An 11,095-nucleotide genomic window follows, 5' to 3' on the forward strand; every position below is an offset into this window, starting at 1 on the left:
TGTTTGCTTTATTTAATATTCGTTTCAAGTCAAGCTTCAGAGACACTGAAAGATCCAATACTTGTAGAAACTAATTTGCAGTCCTTCAGCAAATTCACTTCACAACACAATCTAGTGCAGGTAACCCCACCTTCCCTAAGTTCACTTTATGCCACTTTGCTTTAATGAAAGACCTTTGTCAGAACCTCCCTGGGTCACGGAGAGAAAGCCAAAGAGGATTTTCTCTTTTATGACAAAAGTTGAAATTAGAAAATAAACTTGAGAACTTGTTTTGCAGCAAGCTGTTACTGAGGCAGTGTGTCCGCAGAGGCAGCAAGAGCAGCCTATCGTGCCCCTTTCCTGGGAACGACTTGCCCAGGCTTTGTAGTTATCAGAGCATTTGTGCTTTTACTGTAAGTTAGTGCCATGTTAGGTTTTATGTGTTATTTGGTATGCTTTGGTAGGTTACTTTTTGGGTCCTGGAAAACGCAAGAATGTTTCCCTATAAATGAATGGTACTTGCTTGCTGCCCTTACACCTCCTTGACTTACTAAAACTTTCACAGGGACACTACATTTGGACAGTAACCAAACCTGTGACTTCAGATGTAGACAAGAATCGGGAAGCTAATATAGCATTTCCATGTATTCTTTTTAAAAATTTAATTAAATTTGGGCCTCCCTTGGTGGCGCAGCGGTTGAGCGCTGGGCTGCGAGGCTGCCCGCAGCCTCTGCAGCGCCGTTTCGTTCTCCGGCTGCCAGCGAAGGTCCCACCAAAAAAAAAAAAAAAAAAAATTAAATTTTATTGTTTTGCCATTGATTTACACAATTATTTAAATTGGAGGGATACATCTTCACCTCTATGTGTGCATCAGCCTCACCTCACTCTCCACCAAAGTTCTAAATACTTGACTTAGCTACCCCTAATGCTAACCTCTTATGCAGAACCACGCAAATTTATCAAACCCAAGAAATCAACATTGGGTTGAGGTTAGTTGGTTGCTACTGCTCCTCTTTTCAGGCTGAAGGTGGGCCTGCAAAGGCTCCGCCTGCAGTCACTTGCACTTCTGTGGATCACTTACCATAATTTTTCCCACTCTGCACCGTACGGTGGCCGAGGAGGCTCGCGTTTTGCGGAAGTGCGGCGTCTGGCGTGCCCACGCTGGGGACGCTCCAGGCGCCAGTGGGAACCGGCGCTTCTTTTTCTTTTCGGAGTGAAGGTCCTGGAGGGTTTAATGGACATGGGGGAAGTGGAGGCTTTGATTGCAGTGGCAGCATCAGCAACAGCCACCTTTGAGGCCGATGTAACTACGGAGATGGCGCAGAGGCTTTAGCAAATGCCAGGGCCTAGGATGTCCAGAAGGCGTGGTTTTATTAGCGTTCCCGTCCCCGTGAAGATGTTGTAGTTTGTAAATGTACCACGGAGGAAAGAGACGTGCCTTGTTTCAACGGTCTAATTATTTAGAAAACGAAGCATATGTTGGAAAAGTGGATGAAATATTTGGGCAACTTAAGTACTTTTATTTTTCAGTTAAATTGGCAGAAAACATGAAGGCATCTTCCTAAAAAATAAAAGGTACAGAAGTTTTGTACAGACCTGTAGGAGCCTCCCTAGCAGCGGTTTTTACCTTCATTGCTAGATTAGAGGGGACCTTCCAGAAACAGGAAGTAGTTAAGAAGTGCAATGGGAGGTAGTGATGGAGGCCTCAGAGGAGGAGGGAGGGGGGTTAGAGGGGAGTACTTTTAGTGTCCAGTTTAGTTTACAGTTGACAGGCATTTTAAACCCAGTTCACTTCTGCTTGAACCTGCATGATCTGCTTCTAGGGATGGAAACTGGTTCTTTCTTTTTTTTTTTTTTTTTTTGGTGGGACCCTCGCCGGTGGCCAAGGATCGAACTGGCGCTGCAGAGGCTGCGGGCAGCCTTGCCACCCAGCGCTCAACCGCTGCGCCATGGGGGAGGCCCGGAAACTGCTTTCTTGAGCTAGTGTATGGTAAATTAAAGTGATCTGGGTTTTTTTTTCCCACCGCCTCCAGGTCATTGGCGTCTGTGATTGACCTCTGTGGTAAGGTCAGCAGCAGAGGACCGGAAGCTGCAGAGGACCTTGCAGCAGAGCGTAGTAGAGAGCACTAGAGAACACCAGAGAACCCAAAAAGAGTAAAGATTGGGGAGCAGAGTGAGGGGAGCTAGGAGCCCTGCCAGTCTCCTGGCCCTCCTACCTGCACGCCCTGTACCCGGTTATCTCACTACAAGTGGTGCAGAAAGATCATTAAAAGCCTGAAAAAGCCACTGAGGGCTCCAGGACTCTCCTTTACCCATCTGCCTGGGTCCATAGAGAACCTGCTCCATGCTTTATTGGCACTACAGCTAGTCTTAAAGTTTGATTTTATGATAGTGGAACTGAAATGTCAATGTCATGCAAAAATGAGTGCAACAGAAGAGGCAGTTTTAATGTTTTGCACAATTCCTGGAACTTTGGGTGTTTAATAATTGATAGTTTTCATTTGAAGCATAAAAAAGCAAACATGGGCATAATATGAAATAACTGACAGGCTTTTTAAAGATGGCATCAGTTTTTCCCACAGGTGACTATTGATGGCTGTGCTTTTTCTAACTGGAATTACCTGCGTCAAAGTTAAAAGGGCATACCCTGCTTGCCAAAATGAAAAATAAGTCTCAGGTGTTAGTATCCAACTAGCAGGCCAGGAAGCTGTCTGTATAAAGAGAGACAAACTACATTTCAGTTAGGTACTTAGTTGTGTTCTTTTGTTTAGATACTATGCCTCTCACTCCATAATTTCTTTTTTATTTTTTTTAAGATTTATTTTTATTTCTACAAGAGCTGGGGTACAGTTCAGAGTCACAGGAAGGTGAGAGGATTCACCTGAGATAGAGTGGGGAACAGAACAGGCAGACTGATGAATACACTGCTGAGGGGAGCAGTGGGTAAGACAGGAGAGGTCTGCTGTGTCATATGGGACTCTCCCGGGACAGCTTGGAATCGAACCTGCACCGCAGAGGCTGGAGACAGCTACCCAGCGCTGCACTCAACCCGCTGTGCCACCGGGGAGTCCCTCTCCATAATTTCTATCTGCTGTTTTCTTCTGTCATTTCCTGGTTTGGGGGAATTAGTGGTCTAGTTGAATAACAGAGTGGTTTGTCAGTCAGGAACTGCAGCATATTTTTATCTTTGATTAATATGAAGTGCATGTGTGTTTGGAAGTTTAGTTAATGTGTGAGAAGCTTACCAAGGAACTGAAGTCAGTATTTGTGGAATGACTTCAGAGAGAACACTTAATTGAGCCACTTTTTAACTTTCTTCTAAACTATTCTTAAGTGGAATTAAGTTCTGATATCTAAATCCTGTGTCTGCCTTTCAGCTCTGTAATGCGCTGCCTGATACTTAACTACTTGAGCCAGTTGGGAAAAGACTCTACAACTTGATTTGAGGTAACTTGTTTTTTAAAGACTCATTGCATGAGGCAGCCATAGATCAGGGATTTGAAACTCTTTACATTTTCATTTGTCTTTCTTCTTGGTTCCCTCATATGTCAATTGTCTTCTGAATACAATTAACTTTCAGTGCTGGAGCTGTGAATTTAATCTAGAGGATTTTTCAGAAAACACTAAGGACTTCTAAAGGTGATTTATTACCATGTGTAGATTATCCCTGTTGTCATAGGATTTATCTCCAAATTGGTACTACCTGCCTCTACTTGCATTAATACTTGCGTTTTTGGCCCATCAGCAGTAATGGCTACATTTTCCAGTGCTTTGCAGCCCCAAAGTTTTTCTGTCTTGTTCTTGTGTTATGTTTAGGCATCTCAGTGAGATCTGTATGTCATGACTCAAACAACTGAGACTTTGGATGTGTAGTTGTCCAAGAACAGACATATTGAGGGACTGAATTGGGGTGAGACACTAGGTTTATTTTTTTTCTTGATCTTAACTTTTTTTTTTAAAAAAAGATTTATTTATTTATTCAAGCACTGGGTACAGTCAGAAGCATGGAAGGGTGAGAGAATTCACCAGCGTGGGGAACAGAACAGACAGACTGACGAAATACACTGCTGAGGGAATCGGTGGGGGCGGCAGGAGAGGTCTGCGGCCATGTGGGACCCTCGCCGGTGGCCGGGGATCGAACTGGTGCTGCAGAGGCTGCGGGCAGCTTCGCAGCCCACGCTCAACCGCTGTGCAACTAGGGGAGGCCCCTCTCAATCTTAACTTTAACCAAGTATAAGATACAACAGCACAGTGAGTGCTTACTTAGTATTGTTGATAGGTTCAGTGAAAGGACATATAACGAAACTGATTTTACCATAGGGTAGTTGATATAAACAAAGTTCCTACAACATATTCCTGGTCGTGAAAACATCACTAAATTTCTAAATAAAGACTCCAAAACTTTCTATAAAACAACTTTTATTCATTCATTTTCTAATCTTCTTATTTTAGTTCAGGGTCTTGGGTGGCTCTAGCCTATCCTGGTAGCTCAGGGTACAAGGAAGTAACCAACCTCTATTCCATTGCTGGTCTCTCCCCATCCTTTTCCTCTTTGTCCTCCCCCTCTCCCCACCTTCTCTACCGGAACAGTTTAGATGTGTGAGAGGAACCAAACATGCATGTCTTTGGAAGGTGGGAATAAACTGGAGCACCTGGAGAGAACCCACGCAGACGTGGGGAAGATGTGCAAACTCCACACAGACGGTGGCCCAGATGGGGGATGGACTTCTCCCCCCCATCAATAACAAAACTTTGACCAGAATGACGTTGAGGACTATGCTCCAGGAGGCTTTGTGTGCTTGCTATTTCTTTTTTTTTAAGATTTATTTATTTATGCATACAAGAACTGGGGTACAGGCCAGATGTGCAGGGGGTGAGAGGATTCACCAGAGACAGAGTTGGGAGAACAGGAGGATTGACTGAAATACACTGCTGAGGGGAGCAGCGGGCGAGACAGGAGAGGTCTGCTGTGCCATGTGGGTTGCTCTCTGGTGGGGGATCGAACTTGTGCTGCAGTGGCTGCCGATGGCTTCATAGGTTGCGTCTTAAGCCCTTGTGCCACAAGGGAGGCCCATGTGTGCTTGCTATTTCTAATTGTAGAAATGGCCTCAAATTTCAATTATGTTCAAATGTCAGTGACTTTCAAATGTAATTTGTCCTTGGTTATGAAATCACTTAGCCAAAACTAATAGTGTGGGGTTTTCTTTGTTTATTCAAATCATAAGAGGCAATAATAAAGGAATTTCTTAATTTTCAACAGGGGTTAACTCTTTTCATTTCAGCTGTTTCCTGTGGAAGATTTTGCTGCTGCAGAATAACTAGAACATTTAGTTCCGTTCTTTCTGACTGATCCAGCATTTTCTAGACTCATGCTTGCTAATTCTAGTCTAGCTTTTGTTCATTTATGAGTTTGCCTTTTTAAGTACTTAGTTTAGAACACAAGAGAAAGCTTTTTATCTTGGGTTTCCTCATTTGCAAAGCACTAATGACCTCAGTTTTTCCTGCTGTTAGTACTTCTAGAACTCTTCAGACCTAATCAGAGTAGGACAGAGATTTAATTTTATAAAAACACTTGGCAGGCAAATCATGGGCAGTGGAAAGGTCCTGCTTGGATGTGATACAGTAGAAATTAGCTTAGCTTGAGAAGGTCAAATTTGCCCTTGCCATTCATCAAGTTGGGACAACAGATAGAGAAAAAGCCAGCTGCACATTATCAAGAGACTGTTTACCTCCAGGTCATTTCAGCCGTAAAGTATCATAAGAATCTCCCCAGGTTTGTTTTTTTTTTTTTTTTTTTCAGATTTATTTATACAAAAACGGGGTGCAGGCCAGATGCGTGGGAGGGTGAGCAGATTCACCAGAGACAGAGCAGGGAACAGAACAGGCAGACTGATGAAATACACTGCTGAGGGGAGCAGTGGGTATGACAGGAGAGGTCTGCCGCCCATGTGGGATTCTTGCCAGCTGGCCAGGACCGAACCCGTGCTGCAGGGCCTGCGGACAGCTTCACAGTGCAGCGCTCAACTGCCTGTGCCACCAGGGAGGCCCAAGCACCTCCCGAGTTTTAAAGGAAAATATAGGAATTTCTCCAGTTTATTTTATGATACTGTAGGGACAGGAACAGGACACAGTGCAGGTTTTATGATCCAGCAGACCGGGTAAAGGAGGAGTCAGAGTCCTCAGTGGCTTTTGCAGGTTTTTTTATTTAGATTACCAGGTACATGGCAGGTTGGCCCTGCCAGCCTCCTAGGTTCGATCCTGGCCGGCCGGCAAGAATCCCACATGGGCGGCAGACCTCTCCTGTCGTGCCCACTGCTCCCCTCAGCAGTGTATTTCAGTCAGTCTGCCTGTTCTGTTCCCCGCTCTGTCTCTGGTGAATCCTCTCACCCTCCCACACATCTGGCCTGTACCCCGGTTTTTGTATAAATAAATCTTAAAAAAAAAAACAAAACTTGGGAGATTCTCACCCTCCCACGCATCTGGCCTGCCAGCCTCCCAGCCCCCAGCAAGTCTTAACTCTATCTGGGCTCTGCAGTGTTCTCTCTCTCTCTCGGCTGCTTCTGCTGCTGGCCTCCCCGTGACGCCGCCATTAAAAGTCCAGTCTCTCAGCCCAGGTGTACCCACTTCATGTGCCCGCCATCAGGCATGCATCCAGGACCACAGGGTTCCCTCATCTATCCTAATGGCGGGAGGGCAGAAAAGCCTGATACTTTTACCTACCCTACAGATACTAACATTAATTTGAAAACCTGAAAATGACTATAAAGAAGTAAGGAAAGAAGGGAGAGGAGGGAGAAATAAAGCTACATAATAGTTATCACTCAATCGAAAGTAGGATCCAGCAATATATCAAGAGATAGAGTGGGTTACTCTCATGAAAGCTATCACCATAATCCATCCAAGCAGCAAATTAAAGGGAAAAAAATCTAATGATTACAACATTGCATGCAGAAGAGACACCAGATGAAGTGTAGCCCCAACCTTCTTCTACGTGACTGCTTTCTAAATCACTGAGAATCTTTGTTCTCTAAAACGATGAATTTCAAAGTCAAGTTTCTGATAGCCTGTCAGTGAGACCAGGTCCTCCACTCTTTCCTGGAGTGTTTGGGACACTGTGACAGAGAAGAAGCCTGGGTTTCCATCCCAGGTGCAGATGAGGGGTTCCAGAACATGTTCCATATCTGTCTTAACTTTACTGTCTCCAAGGACATAGAAACTTGGGGCTACTTTGTAGTGGAGTCCTGGTGTTCATTTCTTTACACAGTGACTTTACACACTGCCCTGACTTGCTTCGAACCCATCATTTATCTAACTTCCCCCTTCCCTCTTAGTCCCCCAAATCCTATAACATACCTTTTCCCTTTTGAGAGCTGTCCTGACTCCACTTGTTCCTTCACACTGCAGTGAGTCAGCAAATCTGACCAGCGGACTCCAGGTTTGTTCCTGGTGGTTTGAGGCTGATTGAACAAATCTACATGGCTAATGGGTTGGTTGGTTTTTTAGGGAAAAAAATTAGCTCAGATAGCACCAGTGTAAGACACTCTCTGAAGGACAGAGAGCTGAGTCTGTCAGATGTTGGCTATTTTGAAATTTTTGTAAGTTGCCTATGGTCAAGATTTTGGCCAAAATATGGTATGCAAGGGCCTCACCATCATTTTCAAGCAGTTCCTCCCCTGGTGTGCACCACCCTATTTGCCATACACAGCCAGCTCAGTCTTCCAGTTGAGGCTCTGACAGAAATCCAGACTCCTTTGTGCTGTCATTCTAGATAGAAGTTTCTCTTGGAAAAGTGTCATTCTTCAATAAATTGCCCGGTCTTTTCTATCATCCTATGAGCATGTCAGTAGTCAAATGAGTTACTCTTTGGTGGGGCAACTACACAGAGCACTTTTGAGAAGCACCTGGCCAGATCTTAGAGTAAACAGTCTTTCCTTGGCGACACTCCACTTGTGCCCCTTGTCTGAATGTTAAAAAGCTGAAGTTCACTGCTGTAATCTCTGGTTTACTCTCTGTTCTGCCTTATTTCTCATCATACAAACTCCAGCGATGTTCAGTTTGAAAGAGTACAAGGTAGTCACGTTCCCCCACGTTGTTCTAATAAGCCAGCAAATCAGGAAAACAAAAGGAAAATGTGTTTTTCTTTTCTTTTAAGTCTTCCTAAAGGACTCTAATTCAGATTTTACTTTTAAGCCTACCTTGTACTTTACCTCTGAAATGCACACATCCTGTTATAAAATACCTAAGCAACTAGCTGTGGGAAAAAAAATTAGTCTAATTTATTGTTAGTCATATCCTTTCAAGTATTAGGGACCTGACTTGGCCTGCAGGGACTCTGCCTTTGCCTCTGATTTGCTGTTACCTTGTACATATCTCCTTAGTTTCCTAGGCCTTGAAGGGGTAGATTTTTTATTTTGTGTGCATAACCTCTATTGGACCCTTGAATTTTATAGAATTTTCAATTTGGTTTCCAGGGGCCTGTAGGCTTCTGAGTCAAGCTTTACTTGGCTAAGGTTTGCCAAGCTGCACCACTATTCTGTACCTTGTGAGGCCGCTCTGGGGCTGCAGTGACATTTGAATTTTACTGGGCATCCTATGAGGAAACACTTGTGTGCACCCACAGGTGGCCTTAGCATCAGCAGATTTATCTTAGCTGTGGCTATGTTGTGATAGCCCTTGGGACTTAAAATTGGTGGGGTACCCTTAGGAATAGAAGAGACATATTGGGCACAATAGTAGTGAGGGTGTAGAGAGCCTGGCTGTACATGAAACTGAGGGTGGTTAGTAGATCAGAGAGGCTCCACAGGAAGGCCAGATGCTATTGGAAGCAGAGAGAGGCTGGACTAGCAAACAGCAGTGTTCCCTGCTGAGTCACACTCAGATGTAAGTGTTGTATTGCAAACTTGAAACTGGCCCCCATATACAGAGGGCAAGGAGAGACTAAAGAAAGGAACAGACCACTCCAGATGGGTAGGTGGCAGTTTTAATAAGCAAGGGGACTTATTAGGCTTTTTTCGGCAGCTTCAAGACAGGTAGATCTCCATTTCCACCCCGACTTTCCACCCCTCAGCCAGAACATTTAAGTTTATTGAGAGGCCTTATTTGGGTTCAGTAATACACACCATTGTGCACACCATCTCACCACCACATTGCTATGTCAGGGCTGTGTCTTTGAGGCAGCTTCTGGTGTGGGGAACTTACATTCCAAGGGCAGGGGAGGGGTTTAGGAGCCTTGAACTGACTGGGTCCAGCTTTCAGGTCAACTGGCAGTTACCTCCTCTTGATGACCTCCTCTAAGAGTAAGCAATCTTAAAGGACTATTGGCCAATTAAAGAGTCAAATTGCCAAATCAGAGAGGACAATCATCTCATCTGTTCATGAGGGTAGATGGTTCAAAAAGTCAGAAAGATCTGAGCAACAGAACATGTCTGAGAGGCATGTGGGCAACTGGGGATTTCTAAGTCCTATGATATCAGAGAGAAGTGACATCCCGCAAGTACCGTGGTATCTGGGCATTAAGTGGTAGATGGTCCAGGGATTGAAGCTGTACTTGATCTGGAATTACATTGGGAGTGGGCAGACTGCTCACTAAAGTAGAGTAGGTGTCACATTCTGAGCAATAAAATGACACAGGTACTCCTTAAACCCCTGCCATGTACCTTAGATGCATGGGAATGATGGTGGAGAAGATGTGGTGCAGACTTGAAAAACATTGAGTTTATCCTCAAGTGTGGATTGGACTGGAAATAAAGTGGGTTAATCCACAAGTTGCCAATTGCCAAATTTTACGAGGTGGTGGTGTATGGAGCAAATGTATTACCTGTGTTTGAAGTTGGACACCAGAGTAGGGCCGCAGTAGCCATGGGAAAATTTAGGCATGTCTGAATAGAGCTTTGACGGGTGCAAGATCTTGAAGTTTTCACACATTGTCTAAACCAAATTTAGGTGTGGAAGTGATTACCTTTTATGTCAGATATAATCACCAGAGATCTCTGCATTCTAGGTGGGTCAAAAGGAAGAAGTGAACACAAATCTTGTGGAACTACTGAATTCACCTGAAGCAATATCCCAGAAGACTGCCCAGGTAAGTGGCCTAATTCTATCCATAGCCTTGAATCTTGTCCTTATTGAGTGTGGCCAGCCATTGTCCAAGCCAGATTGTTTCCTTTAGCTTTTCAGTAACATCTAAAAGTCCTTCCCTGAGGGCTGGCAAAGCTGGAGTTTCCCAGAGAGTTAGTTTGATGATGGCCTGTGAGGATGTGTAGGATCAAGAGCAGTTTAAGCATGGATGACACTCTGAGCCTGGTGATGTGGTAGAGTTTGAAGTCTCTGTTAGCCAAGCCCTGGAACAACCTTCACTGCAGGTTGGTGTCAGCACCTCAGTTTGTGTGACTTCCAGAAGGGAGTCTCCTTTTGCTCTGGACTAACTTCTGGATACTTGGCCGGTTGTGCAGCTATATAAAATGCAGAGGAAGTTCCTTGCCTGTTTAAAATATTTCTAGAGATGGAATCCTCAGAATGATGGCTATGAGGAGCAGGGCACTGGGGACACAAAGGCAGGTCTGGTGACACAGCTGAGAAAACAATGGCTGAATCTTGTGGTAATTCTGATAAGCTTAATAGCTGGAAGAAGCCTAATGCCAAAGGTTCAGTAAAGTCAAAGAAGTCTGTACCCGTGGGTAGTTCCACCAGGATAGTTTTGTAAGATGTTAACCCCACTCTTAGCAGGGCTGTTTGTCAACAGGGGCTTACATTTTCTGTTGGACCACTGTGTGTTTCACAGATTTGGTAATTTTCTTTAATAGACTGTCATGGTAGATTGGAGGCAGGTTTGGGCATCGCTGCTTAGAGCGATGAAATGAGCATGGGGATACGTACACATGGGGCTCTGCTGGTCAGTGTCTACTACTGGGCCAAGGTGCTTCCTAGCAGCAGGGACAAAACTTTCTTGAGCCTTGGGAAAGTGGGCATCGTATAGCAGCCCACCAATGGGATGTGCCCTTCTGTGGGTGCCGGTGTGAACCTGCCTGGCTGAAAGGTACCACCTTCTCATCAGTGAGGTAAGTAGGAATGTGTGTGGGGAGGGGAATAGCTGACCTCAGCCATTCTCAAATGTACT

General features: G+C 44.7%; 1 long non-coding RNA gene across 1 annotated transcript; it reads left to right on the plus strand.

Moving 5' to 3' along the window:
- Positions 1–1,484: 1,484 nt before the first annotated feature.
- Positions 1,485–10,015, plus strand: LOC129145916 (uncharacterized). Its single transcript, XR_008552085.1, has 3 exons — positions 1,485–1,554; positions 3,357–3,426; positions 9,980–10,015. It is a non-coding gene; the product is annotated as an uncharacterized LOC129145916 (long non-coding RNA).
- Positions 10,016–11,095: the final 1,080 nt, after the last annotated feature.

This window comes from Talpa occidentalis, unplaced genomic scaffold (genome assembly GCF_014898055.3).
Source record: "Talpa occidentalis isolate TD23 unplaced genomic scaffold, MPIMG_talOcc4v2.1 talOcc4.15, whole genome shotgun sequence".
Lineage (NCBI taxonomy): Eukaryota > Metazoa > Chordata > Mammalia > Eulipotyphla > Talpidae > Talpa > Talpa occidentalis.